Raw genomic sequence first — 14,867 nt, 5'->3', positions numbered from 1 at the left:
AACTTGTGAAATCTGAAGTAAACGGACGTTTACTACTGACTAAACGGACACAGAGTAAACGCGCGTTTACTCGAGTAGACATTAAAAATTTCCGTTTTGACCGCGTTAACGTAAATGAAGTAAACGGGCGTTTACTAGTAAACGCGAAATTTATAGTTAACTAACGAAAAATGTGCACGCCGCGTTAACTTGCGTTTACTTTATGTAATGCTTGGTCTGCACCCAACTGTAGGTAGATCTTGACATACTGAACATTTTTGCAATTTAAACTTAACCAGCTGTCTTTGATTGTTTTGGAAATAAAGACCAAAAAGGTTAAAATTTTGAAAATTTGACAAAGGGCAATAATTCCAAGATGGGTTTCGGAATTTTCTTGAAAATGGAATGGTAGATCTTGCCATGCTGGTCACGTTTACCCTATGTCAGTTTTTCGATATCTGTAATAGTTTTTGAGTTATTAGCCAAAAACAGCAATTTACCCCTATGTTCTATTTATAGCAACAGCAGCCATGTTTTTCATCGGATCAATATAAAATGAGAATCGTTTGAAGAGGACATGTCAAACATCATTCCTATTAAGTTCAATCCAATCTACCCAGCCGTTTCAGAGAAGTTTTTTGAAAAAGTTAACAAAGGATGCCAAGTGATGGAAAAGTTCACCTGTTCTTTTAGGACAGGTGAGCTTAAAAAAATGTACATCTAAATACACTCATTCTAAAAAATATACATCTACATATAAATACACTCATTCTAGTCTAATTTTGTTCTTAGTTTTCTAATTTTATCGTTCATAATAACAGTAATTTTCCCCCATTCCTTGGTCTTGTCTTCAATGGAGATTTCCTTCAGGAATCTGCTAAATATTTCACCTAAAAAAGAAAATGTTATTGTGTGTAATGGACGCCAGCTGGAAGTGCAATTTTCTATATTTGTTACTCACGTTCATACCAAATTTCATCCTATATAATATTCCATTCATGTATGATTTTTGAATTATTTTTTTTATCAATTTTTCGACTTTGACCGCCATAAAACCGAAAGTTCTTACTATGACCAGGCACAACTCTGGATGGCCCCAGATTTTTGGTAGGTAGCGCATTCAAAATTAAAATCAAAATACACAAAATGTATGAACGTGTGGATCGTATTGCACAGAAATACATAGTCCCCTACCGGTTGAACAAGGTTTATTATGCCATCAAAAATAGTCAAAGATGTACAAAATGCAAGCTTGATCTGTAAGTCATCCTGGTAGACTTGCATACCAAAAATTGTCTAAATGAAATGAATATCTGCGAGCATTACAAAATGAACAGCTGCACCATTGGGCATGATATGACCGCAGCATTTTGACACATTAAAGTTGAATACATGTACATTTAAAGTGCTGGTAATCATTGATACATAATATATAATGTTGGTCGTACACCAAAGATGTAAAAAAAATAATTAAAAAACAAAACATATGAAATATAGGGTGAGTCCCCGGGGGTCACCCTTACCCCCTCCTGTTTGAGAACTTGTAAACGGTAGAGATCCCCACCCCTAAACTGTATATATTCTTGTATGGGACAATAAATCAAATGAAATATAAGGGGAGTCCTTGGGATCACTCCAAATCCCTCCTGTTTGAGAACTTGTAAATGGTCGAGATCCCCACCCCTAACCCATATATTTGGTCAAGATCCCAACAAAACTTTCATTAGAAAACACAATCATTTCAAATTTTCATAGTCATCAAATCCTTTATAAGCAAGTGAGATTGGACAGCTATAATGGGAAAAAATATAGTAGTACCATAGTGTTTATAATTACAGGGGCTTTGTTTGGGAGACTTTGTAACAGCATCCTGTTACAATTATGTATTTTTTATGTATGAAATATAGCCATATCAATCTTCATTGGAATTTTTAACAAACAACGTTATGGACATCTAGCCAGTACCTAGATGCATTTGTTACCAAAATTGGTTGAATATTTGTTCATGTTTATTTTTTTGTTCCCTATATATGTATATAAAAGTACGAAGTAATTATAATGATCAGCAGATTGTGTTTAATATTTCTTCATTGTGTAAAGTTAATCAAATCATCATTGTTAATTTATATATGTTTATTGCAGATGGTGTTTCTTTGTTTACATCTTCAAAAAAAGGAAGTCTGTGGCCTGTCTACCTAGCAATTAATGAACTTCCAATCAAATTAAGGTAAGAGTAATATGTAAATTTCAAATATTTTTTTCACATTATAATTTATTCAAAACTATATACCAATGTCAAATAATGACCAGGAAAATCCCTGTTAAATATAAACTTTCGAAATTACCTTTTGACTTGAGGTACAGTACTATAGACATTGCCTATTACCATGATTACAGTATTAGGGTTTTAACATCTATGTGTTAATGTATATATGTTGACAGATGTATATTAATTGTCGAAAATATAGCACATTATTATCATTTATAACATAACTTTTGTATGTGAAACATAATGTTCATAGGCAAATACAGAAAAAAACACAATGCTACATAGAATGACTTTGTTTTCTTTATATTTATATTAAGATTTCTGTACATCCTGTTTATGCACATTCTCATACAGTACATGTGTGTATATATATTCACAAGATTGTACAAAATCACTTCAAATTGGTACAGTCAAGACTTATTGATACATTGATTTATTTCTTGTAGATTTGCAAGAAAGTACTTGATACCCTGTTATCTCCACTGTCAAGTAGAAAAGCCAAATATGGTCTCGTACTTAACACCAATGGGAAACACCTTAAAGGAATTACAAGACCCTGGTAAGCATTCTCCATTCTTGTACTCTAAACCATATATATTTTAACCATACTTTTATATAAATTTGATAAATGTGAATAATCACTTGAAGAAAATTCATGAAAGCAAACAATTTTTGCTCAAATATCTTCATTTTTTTTTTACAGTATTATACCTCTTTTTTTCCATATTATACATCTATACTACTAAAGGAAGAGACCGATTTCATTGAGCCGCAACTCCTCTGAAACCATACAAAGTTGGAAATATTTGTGATATGACGTATATATGTAGTGTTTTGTACTTCCTTAATTTGTCTATGAAACAATCTTTTTTCCACAGAAAACGCCAATTTTTGAGAAAATATCCAAATTCGGAGACTGTTATCGATCCGTGTCTTATACGCTTTCGCGCATGCTCAGTCGACGTACTGCCTGCGAAATCTAAGTGAAAGTAAGACGAAAGGATAGAAAGATCCTGTATTGTATTGTTTTGCTAAATTAAACGACATCCACTCACTTTAATCAGGTGCAGAACTGTCCAAAAATGAAATGGGAGTTGAACGTGTCGAAGTGATCCCCCCCTTGTTATGTGTAAACACGGCACCCGACGTCCGGACCCTCCCCTTTTTAGCTCACCTGGCCCGAAGGGCCAAGTGAGCTTTTCCCATCACTTGGCGTCCGGCGTCCGTCGTCGTCGTCCGTCGTCGTCCGTCGTCCGTCGTCGTCCGTCGTCCGTCGTCGTTAACTTTTACAAAAATCTTCTCCTCTGAAACTACTGGGCCAAATCAAACCAAACTTGGCCACAATCATCATTGGGGTATCTAGTTTAAAAAATGTGTGGCGTGACCCGGTCAACCAACCAAGATGGCCGCCACGGCTAAAAATAGAACATAGGGGTAAAATGCAGTTTTTGGCTTATAACTCAAAAACCAAAGCATTTAGAGCAAATCTGACATGGGGTAAAAATGTTTATCAGGTCAAGATCTATCTGCCCTGAAATTTTCAGATGAATCGGTCAATCGGTTGTTGGGTTGCTGCCCCTGAATTGGTAATTTTGAGGAAATTTTGCTGTTTTTGGTTATTATCTTGAATATTATTATAGATAGAGATAAATTGTAAACAGCAATAATGTTCAGCAAAGTAAGATCTACAAATAAGTCAACATGACCAAAATGGTCAGTTGACCCGTTTAGGAGTTATTGCCCTTTATAGTCAATTTTTAACCATTTTTCGTTAATTAAAGTAATCTTTTACAAAAATCTTCTCCTCTGAAACTACTGGGCCAAATTAATCCAAACTTGGCCACAATCATCTTTGGGGTATCTAGTTTAAAAAATGTGTGGCGTGACCTGGTCAACCAACCAAGATGGCCGCCACGGCTAAAAATAGAACAAAGGGGTAAAATGCAGTTTTTGGCTTATAACTCAAAAACCAAAGCATTTTGAGGAAATCTGACATGGGATAAAAATGTTTATCAGGTCAAGATCTATCTGCCCTGAAATTTTCAGATGAATCGGTCAATCGGTTGTTGGGTTGCTGCCCCTGAATTGGTAATTTTGAGGAAATTTTGCTGTTTTTGGTTATTATCTTGAATATTATTATAGATAAAGATAAACTGTAAACAGCAATAATGTTCAACAAAGTAAGATCTACAAATAAGTCAACATGACCAAAATGGTCAGTTGACCCGTTTAGGAGTTATTGCCCTTTATAGTCAATTTTTAACCATTTTTCGTAAATTAAAGTAATCTTTTACAAAAATCTTCTCCTCTGAAACTACTGGGCCAAATTAATCCAAACTTGGCCACAATCATCTTTGGGGTATCTAGTTTAAAAAATGTGTGGCGTGACCTGGTCAACCAACCAAGATGGCCGCCACCGCTAAAAATAGAACATAGGGGTAAAATGCAGTTTTTGGCTTATAACTCAAAAACCAAAGCATTTTGAGGAAATCTGATATGGGATAAAAATGTTTATCAGGTCAAGATCTATCTGCCCTGAAATTTTCAGATGAATCGGTCAATCGGTTGTTGGGTTGCTGCCCCCTGAATTGGTAATTTTGAGGAAATTTTGCTGTTTTTGGTTATTATCTTGAATATTATTATAGATAGAGATAAATTGTAAACAGCAATAATGTTCAGCAAAGTAAGATCTACAAATAAGTCAACATGACCAAAATGGTCAGTTGACCCGTTTAGGAGTTATTGCCCTTTATAGTCAATTTTTAACCATTTTTCGTAAATTAAAGTAATCCTTTACAAAAATCTTCTCCTCTGCAACTACTGGGCCAAATTAATCCAAACTTGGCCACAATCATCTTTGGGGTATCTAGTTTAAAAAATGTGTGGCGTGACCTGGTCAACCAACCAAGATGGCCGCCACCGCTAAAAATAGAACATAGGGGTAAAATGCAGTTTTTGGCTTATAACTCAAAAACCAAAGCATTTTGAGGAAATCTGACATGGGGTAAAAATGTTTATCAGGTCAAGATCTATCTGCCCTGAAATTTTCAGAAGAATCGGTCAATCGGTTGTTGGGTTGCTGCCCCTGAATTGGTAATTTTGAGGAAATTTTGCTGTTTTTGGTTATTATCTTGAATATTATTATAGATAGAGATAAATTGTAAACAGCAATAATGTTCAGCAAAGTAAGATCTACAAATAAGTCAACATGACCAAAATGGTCAGTTGACCCCTTTAGGAGTTATTGCCCTTTATAGTCAATCTTTAACCATTTTTCATAAATCTAAGTAATCTTTTACAAAATCTCCACTGAAACTACTAGGCCACAATCATCTTTGGGGTATCTAGTTTGAAAAATGTGTCCGATGACCTGGCCATTCAACCAAGATGGCCGCCACGGCTAAAAATAGAACATAGGGGTAAAATGCAGTTTTTGGCTTATAACTATGAAACCAAAGCATCTAGAGCAAATCTGACAAGAAGTTAAATTGTTAATCAAGTCAATATCTATCTGCCCTGAATTTTTCAGATGAATTGGACAACTGGTTGTTGGGTTGCTGCCCTCCAATTGGTAATTTTTAAAGAAATTTTGCCGTTTTTGGTTATCTTGAATACTATTATAGATAGCGATAAACTGTAAACAGCAATAATGTTCAGCAAAGTAAGATCTACAAATAAGTCAACATGACCTAAATGGTCAATTGACCCCTTAAGGAGTTATTGCCCTTTATAGTCAATTTTTAACAATTTTCATTAATTTGGTAAATTTATGTAAATTTTTACCAAATATAGTTCCCTGTTACTAATGGGCAAAGTTCATTATAGATATAATTGTAAGAAGCAAAATCGTTCAGTAAAGTAAGAACTTCAAACACATCACCATCACCAAAATACAATTTTGTCATGAATCCATTTGTGTCCTTTGTTTAATATGCACATAGACCAAGGTGAGCGACACAGGCTCTTTAGAGCCTCTAGTTTATTTTTAACTCCCCTACCCAATTGTACCGCGATTTCGCAGGCATCTTCTAGTACAGATAATATGTTGGCAAAATTATCATAGAAAAAGGATCTGTGTTTGGATCTTTGTTTTAAAATTAGTTTGTTTTCACTATTCCATGGTCATTATTTATTTTTTTATCAGGGTTGACAGTCACCACTTCAAATGGTATGTAGTACTTGTTCGCGCCAAACTAATGCTTGTGTCTGTTGATTTGCCAGCAAGAGCACTTGTCCTTAATATGAAGCAATTCAATGGAAAGTATGGATGTAGTATCTGTCTTGATGAGGGAGAGTCACCAGCAGGGCAACCTATGTTGAGGTTCTATCCATACAAAGACACATCTACTCCAAGAACCCACCAATCTATGTTGACAGATGCAAGAAAAGTCGTTATGGAAGGTGGTACTGTAAGTAATTGTGTTGCAAAAAAATTCAATAACTTTTTTTTCAAAGTTATAATTAAAACAATGACGTTTTTTTTTGTAACATTCAATAAATGTCGCCATCTTCCCAGAACAATTGTGCCTATTGGATATATGAAAAAGCAGGCTTCTACATGTCTCTTAAAGTTGATCAGGATCACCCATCGGCTTGTCGAGAGCAGTACCAAATGTGATTACAGATGGGGTGGATCCATGGCTTAACCTCATTAATCAGATTGATGAATTGATGTTTCTGTAGTCATGGCATTTCTGATCCGGACATGTCTGTAACTACGACTCAAACGGTAAGATCTGCAGCCTCGATGCTGGCAAGGGACCACTGAAATCCAAATAGTTCCATCTTGCTTAATGATGTTATCTCGTAGACTTGAACTAAACTTAAGTCTGATATGACGACGTGGACTGAGTCCATGAACGTATAGGTACAATACTTGGCTAAAGAGCTCGGGGCTGTTACAGCGTCCATCTCCACCAAGGATAAGTTGTGTTTAATGTAGTTGTTGAAGAATGACGTATCTTTTCATGGTGTAATAGCGGTCAATGGCAGAGATTGCGAGACGTCTTTCTAAAAATTGTAAAATAGGGCGTTTACAATACACTTGGGTGAAAGTCTTGAAAAGGTTTCACCATACAGGATAATAGCTATAGCCACCATCATAATATCTGCAGGTTAATTGTTTACCAATGGTAGTGGCTCCCACGAAGTTTGATACATAGGAACTTTACTTTCATGGCAGTACCGTTATAGATGATCTCGGGTTCCTCAGCGGCAATCGGTTATCCACAGTTTGTACAAGCAGCTCTCGTACGTTTCTATAATATTTTATTAGCTATCATAAAAGTGTATCTAATAAAAATTGAATGATTCTTTAAGCATTGTCCTAGGGTTGTGAAAGGATTGATCGTGCACGCATTTTTAATGGAGAGCTTTTTACTTCATACAATCTGAGTTTCTGTTACCAATAAAATCACAAAAAAGCTATTGATTAGCAGTTAGTTAAGTATAATTATGGCAAAATAATCCCCAATATTTTATAGATATATTTTTGACTTGCAATGCTCATGGTTCAGCACATGTCTGAATACAAACCTTTTTAGAAATTAACACTCAATTGAACTTTGTAAACGCATATATACCAACAAAATCCATTAATTAAGATGGGAATTTCCACGAAGAATAAATTTTTTTTATTTTTAATACCTTCACAAAGTTTGCTTCTCCTGTGTAGTTGGATGCATTTTTAAACACTTCAGATATGTCAAATTCTTAGTCTTTGGCTTGAAACCTATTCGTTGTTGCTTTTTTAATGCTCCTTCAAAGAATAAACAAAAAGGTATATATATATATATATATACAACTCGTCTAAACATCAACCCAACAATGTTAGATCTGTAAATTTGCTTTCGCAAATTTTTGGTTCTTCCCTTGCCGGGATTCGAACCCATGCTACTGTGATATCGTGACACCAAATCGCCTGCACTGCAGCCGTCCCGCTAGACCACACGACCACCTGGGCTCTCATAAAAAGAGCTTTCGGTGGCCATATGTTACCTTTCCGTTTTGGAAACCCGGCATCCTGAGGCTGATCCATGCCGACAATGAAATAATCTTGATTGCTATCATTTGGCGCTTTAAAGAGCGGCGGTTACCAGTAAAATGGTGCCCTTTTGACACCGATCGTCGTAAACGGAAGAAACAATGATATTTTTCCTGAAAGGTAGTAAATCCGTACTTTTTCATAACAAATCCGTATTGAGTAATTTTATTAAAAAAAAACCGTGTAAAATACCGTACAAGTAAACACCTCTGCAATATATGCACTTGTCCAAATCCAATTAAGTTTGATTCACTAATGACCACTTAGGCTTATTCGTATTTTGAAGAGGTACAGGAAACACATATTTTTTAGGCCTTACTTCCAAAACTCCAAAAGAAGGGAGACCTATACTATCAGTTAATGGCAATCCCTCCAAAGACTCTTACTCTCCCTGACGGTGAATCTTCGGCTGATTTTGTTCCAAATAGAAATTGGAAAGATTATTGGGATGGTATAGCTGGTGATGAATGGGGGATCACATATCTATTGTGGAAAGAAGTCAAGAGAGGGCGTAAAATTCCGTACCACAGATGTATTGTCCGATAGTTAATTCATTTTCCTCCAAAACCAATCAAATACATCTTCAATAGACGTTGTGGGTGAGGTGAGGATTACATTCATAAATTTTAACTCGTGAAAATGCAATGTAGTTGCTCAAGACCCTTATATTGTTTATTCTTTAGTTTTCTATGTTGTGTCATGTGTACTATTGTTTTTCTGTTTTTCTGTTTGTCTTTTTCATTTTTAGCCATGGCGTTGTCAGTCTGTTTTAGATTTATGAGTTTGACTGTCCCTTTGGTATCTTGCGTTCCTCTTTTATAATCACAATAACAGTCATTTTAACTTAGGTAGCTTATGCCACCGTATGAAAATGAACCAATAATACCATGAACGCTTCAACAGGTAGACAATTTTACATCACAGTACTACCTTTTATTCTACACCTTCATCCTGAAGTTGTAATCAGAAAACCAGAGAAACTGTCAACATTAAGATCAAGACTGCTGAATGCAACTGTTGTTTGTAACTTTTTCAAGGAACTGCAAACAGTCCCATAAGAACTTACCCCTACATCAAACTGAAATATGAATGAAATTAGGAACAATCTGGAACATCAGTCTGCTAGGGTATTAGCGAGAAGGGGTGGTAATACAATTCCTGGTCGTGTAGGGAACATGAGTCAATGCCATCATTCATTGTGGCAAAAGTCAAAACACCGCATTACCAAAGATCATACAATATGCATAAAGGACCAGAATACGCCAAGTGGCGTTTCGATCCAGAAGCATGGATGGATGATCAGCTGGGAGAGGATTGGTTTAAAAACGTGTTTCTAAAACACTGGTTTTAATTTGGAATTCACATCACTCATACGAGACATTGGGACTGCTAGAAGCAGTCAACAAGGAATCAGTCCCTTAATCAAGTAGTAAAATTGAGAATGAAAATGGGGAATGTGTCAAAGAGACAACAACCCGACCAAATAAAAAACAACAGCAGAGGGTCACCAACAGGTCTTCAATGTAGCGAGAAATTCCCGCACCCGGAGGCGTCCTTCAGCTGGCCCCTAAACAAATATATACTAGTCCAGTGATAATGAACGCCATACTAATTTCCAAATTGTACACAAGAAACTAAAATTAAAATAATACAAGACTAACAAAGGCCAGAGGCTCCTGACTTGGGACAGGCGCAAAAATGCGGCGGGGTTAAACATGTTTGTGAGATCTCAACCCTCCCCCTATAACTCTAACCAATGTAGAAAAGTAAACACATAACAATACGCACATTAAAATTCAGTTCAAGAGAAGTCCGAGTCTGATGTCAGAAGATGTAACCAAAGAAAATAAACAAAATGACAATAATACATAAATAAAAACAGACTACTAGCAGTTAACTGACATACCAGCTCCAGACTTCAATTAAACTGACTAAAAGATTATGATTTCATCATATGAACATCAGGCACAATCCTTCCCGTTAGGGGTTTAGTAACATACCATCATAACATATATGAGAAGAACATAAACCGTGTCATGCCAACAACTGTTTTTAGAATAAATGTGTTTAGTTCCGATGCAAAGATTAAAACCATACAGATGTTCTTGAGTGCGTTTAGATAAATATCGTCCAGTTTCTCCTACGTACTGAATACCAAACCCCGGTTTGTTTCATGTGAGTAAATAAATAATACTGTTTGTTTTTCAAGTTATATCAGTTTCAAAATTTAAAGAAAATGTGCGACAGGCATATGAGAAGGCCTTTACAAGAGTTACCATAGTAGCGGGGTTAAAATCAACAGGAATTCACCACTGGAATACATTAGCCATTCCCAAAGAAACTTTTAGCTCTTTAGAAGCATTTGACAGGAACAACAATGGCCGATCAAAAAATTATGAACACCGTTTTGAATGAGTTTTGAAAGTGTTCCAAACAACTCTAGTCCAGTTCTTCAACTGACCATAAATGTGACGCCAATTGCTTCCCCAGAAAAGATTTAACAAACCTAGAAGTTGTAGTTGAAATACACAATTCAGCAATCCCAAGCTCCGCTCTAACAGTGGCGGAAAATCAAGGTCCAGATAATGACTACGCAGTTGAGTTTGAAAGCAACCAACAATCAATAAGTCAGTCCGACCAATAGTAAAACGCTGGTTAAAGTAGGGGCGTCTGTTTGCCTGTGTGGGATGAATCAATTTTGAGTAACGTTCGGTCAGAGTTGGGACGTTAAATTCGATGTCTTGTGGAACGTTTTGTACACGTTAAGAGCCCGGACAACTATTTTAGGGTCCACATGAAGCCTGTTGCAAGGCCACATATCCATATTTTCCAGTGGGAGTCCAACATTCGTCGACAATCATCCCGGATTGCATCTTTGACACCACCTGAGCATTGAATTTGTTGTGTCGTTCTCGTCCTGAATATGCATGCCAAATGTCACTGGATGGTTTTTTTGCCGGATTACATAAGGGAACCTCCCCTGAACTTTCAAAATGTCCAGTTTGACATTCAAAACTTGTAATAGACTGGCATATCTGGTCCACGTCGAGTGCTGGATAGAAGTAATACAGCCTTGAACTATTTTCAGTTCTCCTTACTGATGAACTGTTTAATAAAATTTGTGAATGGACCCAGAAAATGCAACTACCAAAATTGAAAGTGACCCTGTGCAGAACAAAGGAAAATGGATGGACATTACATGAAATGAAGGCATATTTGGGAATTAAATTAGCTACTCTTGTTGGTGTGAACTGCGAGCAGGGTCAATGTTGTGATCCCGAGTATATCTCAAGACCGATATATACCTTGGATAGTCGTTCCTTGCTCTTCTAGTTATAATAGACGTCTGCATTAAGCCAGTAGTTCAACCGGAAGAGAATGGTTTCTGGGAAGTGCTTCGGACATCTCTAGATGCTTTGTCTGATTACCTAAAACTAACCCTCCGAATACTACAAGTACATAATAAGGAAGCATTATTACAAAACTTGCTCCATGTTATGTTATGGAAAAAGTGTATTTCGACGGAAAATCAAGTATAACTGAATTTTGATTATCTGGGACTACCAAATAGAATAATTATACTACCGAATGATAAAGGGAATCCGATTCTTTCGGTTGCTTATTACAAAGCAAGTTTCGCCGGATACGCGAATTTGTTCAAACAGTTTTGCCCCATACATTCCGCTTAACGTGGTCGGGTATAAGCGCTTTTCAGGTAGCCGTAAGATGAGCTTTTAACACATTTACTTATATGCTGCAGAAACCGGAAACATTTAAATGTTGCAGAAATATATTTCAAAGTACATGGACATTGTTAAAGGATCATTTTAGAATCATAAACGGAACTAACACAAAACAATTGCTGAATAATATTTTTATATAAAACATTTCCTCAGAACAAGAGAACGTTTACGACGCCTTATTCAGGTTAGTGATTCAAGATATACATATTTGAAGAGTAATAGGAAAGAAAATTAACTGATCTTATTATTCTTTTTAGAACGCTAAAAGAATGATCCTTTATTTGTATTTCAGTAGTTTACCAAAAAAACATATGTATACAACCTATATCATCATGGAATAAATTCTATAAATCAGAACAGTTATAAATCACATCTAGTTGAATCATTACTGGTTAATAGTTATCAAAGGTACCAGGATTATAATTTAGTACGCCAGACGAGCGTTTCGTCTTCATAAGACTCATAACTAACTGTAAGGCGGGAGATATCAAGGCAGGACAGTAAAATATCCTCGGTTTAAGGTAATCCAGCAGATCTGAAACCGTTTATACTATCGACGAAGATGACAGTGATACTGTTTAGCCTGTAATGCTCGACCATAAACCCTCTGCATATTCAACTATTCGTGACTGTTCACAAATGGAATTTAGCGACATAGACGACATTAATCAATCGAGTTCATTAATTTATGATGTCATATGTGACTTGTAGTCGAGTACATTCTTCCTTTATTAGATAATAACTGTTGCGTTCCTGTGAATATTGCAGTACAATCTACAATTACACACCCCAAGGGTGACTGGGGTATAGAAATATGGTCACTTGGTCTTCTCCCGACCGGCAGTAAAACGCTTGCTGAAGTGGGGCGTCCGTTTGGCTGTGCGGGATGTATCAAGTTCGCAGTCACGTCCGTCAGAAGGGGACGTTAAATCCGATGCCTCGTGTAAAGAGAGTGCCACGCTCATTGCACGTTAAGAACCCTTGCAACAACTCTTTGAGGGGTCCGTAGGTGGCCTGTTGCAAGGCAAAATTTCTGTCCCTATCCAATATACCCTCATTTTCCAGTGGCAGTCCAAATTTCCCCGACCATCATCCTAGATGGCCTCTATTACAACAACCTACCTATTGTATTTATTGTGAACTTGTTCTCGTCCTGAATATGCATGAAATATTTGCCACTGGACGTTAAGCAACCAACAATCAATCAATCAATCTACAATTACACAATTTGGATACCTCCTTTTAAAACTGCCAGGCATATTACATTTGACAGTTTCAGGCCAGGCAACAAGAAAATGTTAATGTTCATACATTAAATCAATCCATGTGTTAAATATTTTACTACAAGTAGAAACATAAATATTAAAACGACGTGCCAAGTCCTGAGTATGTAAACCCAGACGCAGCCGCATTAAAGCCATAAATAATTCTTCCACACCTCTTAGTTTTTGAGGTCTGCCTCCAGTCTGTGGCTCAACAATTTTTATATTTGACATTATATGTTCATACAATAAATAAAATGTCGGCTTATTGTGTAAACTTGTATAAAATGTAACTTCCTCACTATTGAGATCGTCAACAGTTAAAAATGGCAGTGTGGCATTTACTTCAGCATCCGTGTTAGGGTATAAAGTATAAGGTTGTTTTTTTTTTCTGTTGTTAAAGTATCAGTCTGGGAACTAAAGTCATTTAAAATTCCAATACATGTTTTTCCGCATTGTGTTTCCTAATTAAGTTTAAACTGAAATAACTTCTAAAATAAAACCCTAACATATATATTAGACACTTAACAACACGATGTACCATACGGTTGATGAAACGCTAAACGATATCACATATCATACGATATACGAAACGCTAAACCATACCATGAACCGTACGACAAATAAAACGCTTAACGATACCATGAACCTTACGATATACAAAACCCTAAACATCTTGATAATGTTTTTTTCTACTCCATTGAGGCAAGATATTGTAAAACAACTGTCAGCAGGAAATCATTAGCCAGTGAAACAGAATTAATCTGATGAAGGATTGTTTTTAAAGTGACAATGTAACACCCAAGATCACCGTTTTTCATCATGCCAGTACTAAACAATATCACATAGAGACGCATTCATCGAGTTTGTCAAAAGGGAGACGTGTTCGATGGTGTTATTTGACAATTGTGTTGGAAGCATTCAATTCTTTTTTTTATACAATAAATATGTGCAAGCTTGGCTAAAGTGGATTATGTTTTTTTGGTACAAGATGTAAGTTCAGGAGGTTTAGAGAGCTTCCAAGAGGGTTATTGAGTATTTTGTAAAAAAGGGGGAGGATGTTTTACATGTCGCAACATATCTCAAAAACGATTTCTGATTATTGCTTCAAACTTTACACAGGTCTTTGTTATATTAATCTGAAGATCTGTATACTGTACACAAGACGTCGGGCGTATCATGCGCTCATGGCGCAGCTGTTTATTGTTCATTGACAGAGCCTAATTGATTACACCAGTCACACACCATAGCACTATTATTGTCAATGGAGGGTCCATAATTGATTAGTTTAAAGCACTTAAAAAGGAAAATTAACAGCTATATAGCAAGAAACTCATGAATGTTTGTACCTTAAGTTTTGTGAAATGTTTTGTGCAATAAATGGCTTTTTAAATGCAATTTGGAAAGATTTAGCATACTCAAAAAGGAAAGTAGTAACCCAGCAGTAGCAAATAAGATTAAGAATGGCACAATTGGACTATTGGACAGACGACATATATATTATTATATACATGAACACATATTTTTCAGTCACATGGTCACAAGCACCTGACGTTATGTACACGGTTACA

The 14,867-nt window shown here is 36.1% G+C and overlaps 1 long non-coding RNA gene across 1 annotated transcript; it reads left to right on the top strand.

Moving 5' to 3' along the window:
- Positions 1–2,118: 2,118 nt before the first annotated feature.
- On the top strand, positions 2,119–6,652 carry LOC139495065 (uncharacterized). Its single transcript, XR_011657250.1, has 3 exons — positions 2,119–2,206; positions 2,695–2,807; positions 6,393–6,652. It is a non-coding gene; the product is annotated as an uncharacterized lncRNA (long non-coding RNA).
- The last annotated feature ends 8,215 nt before the right edge of the window (positions 6,653–14,867 follow it).

The sequence above is a fragment of the Mytilus edulis genome, chromosome 11 (assembly GCF_963676685.1).
Source record: "Mytilus edulis chromosome 11, xbMytEdul2.2, whole genome shotgun sequence".
Taxonomy (NCBI): Eukaryota; Metazoa; Mollusca; class Bivalvia; order Mytilida; family Mytilidae; genus Mytilus; species Mytilus edulis.
Note: the sequence above shows the minus strand (reverse complement) of the source record. Positions and strands in the feature narration are given on the sequence as shown.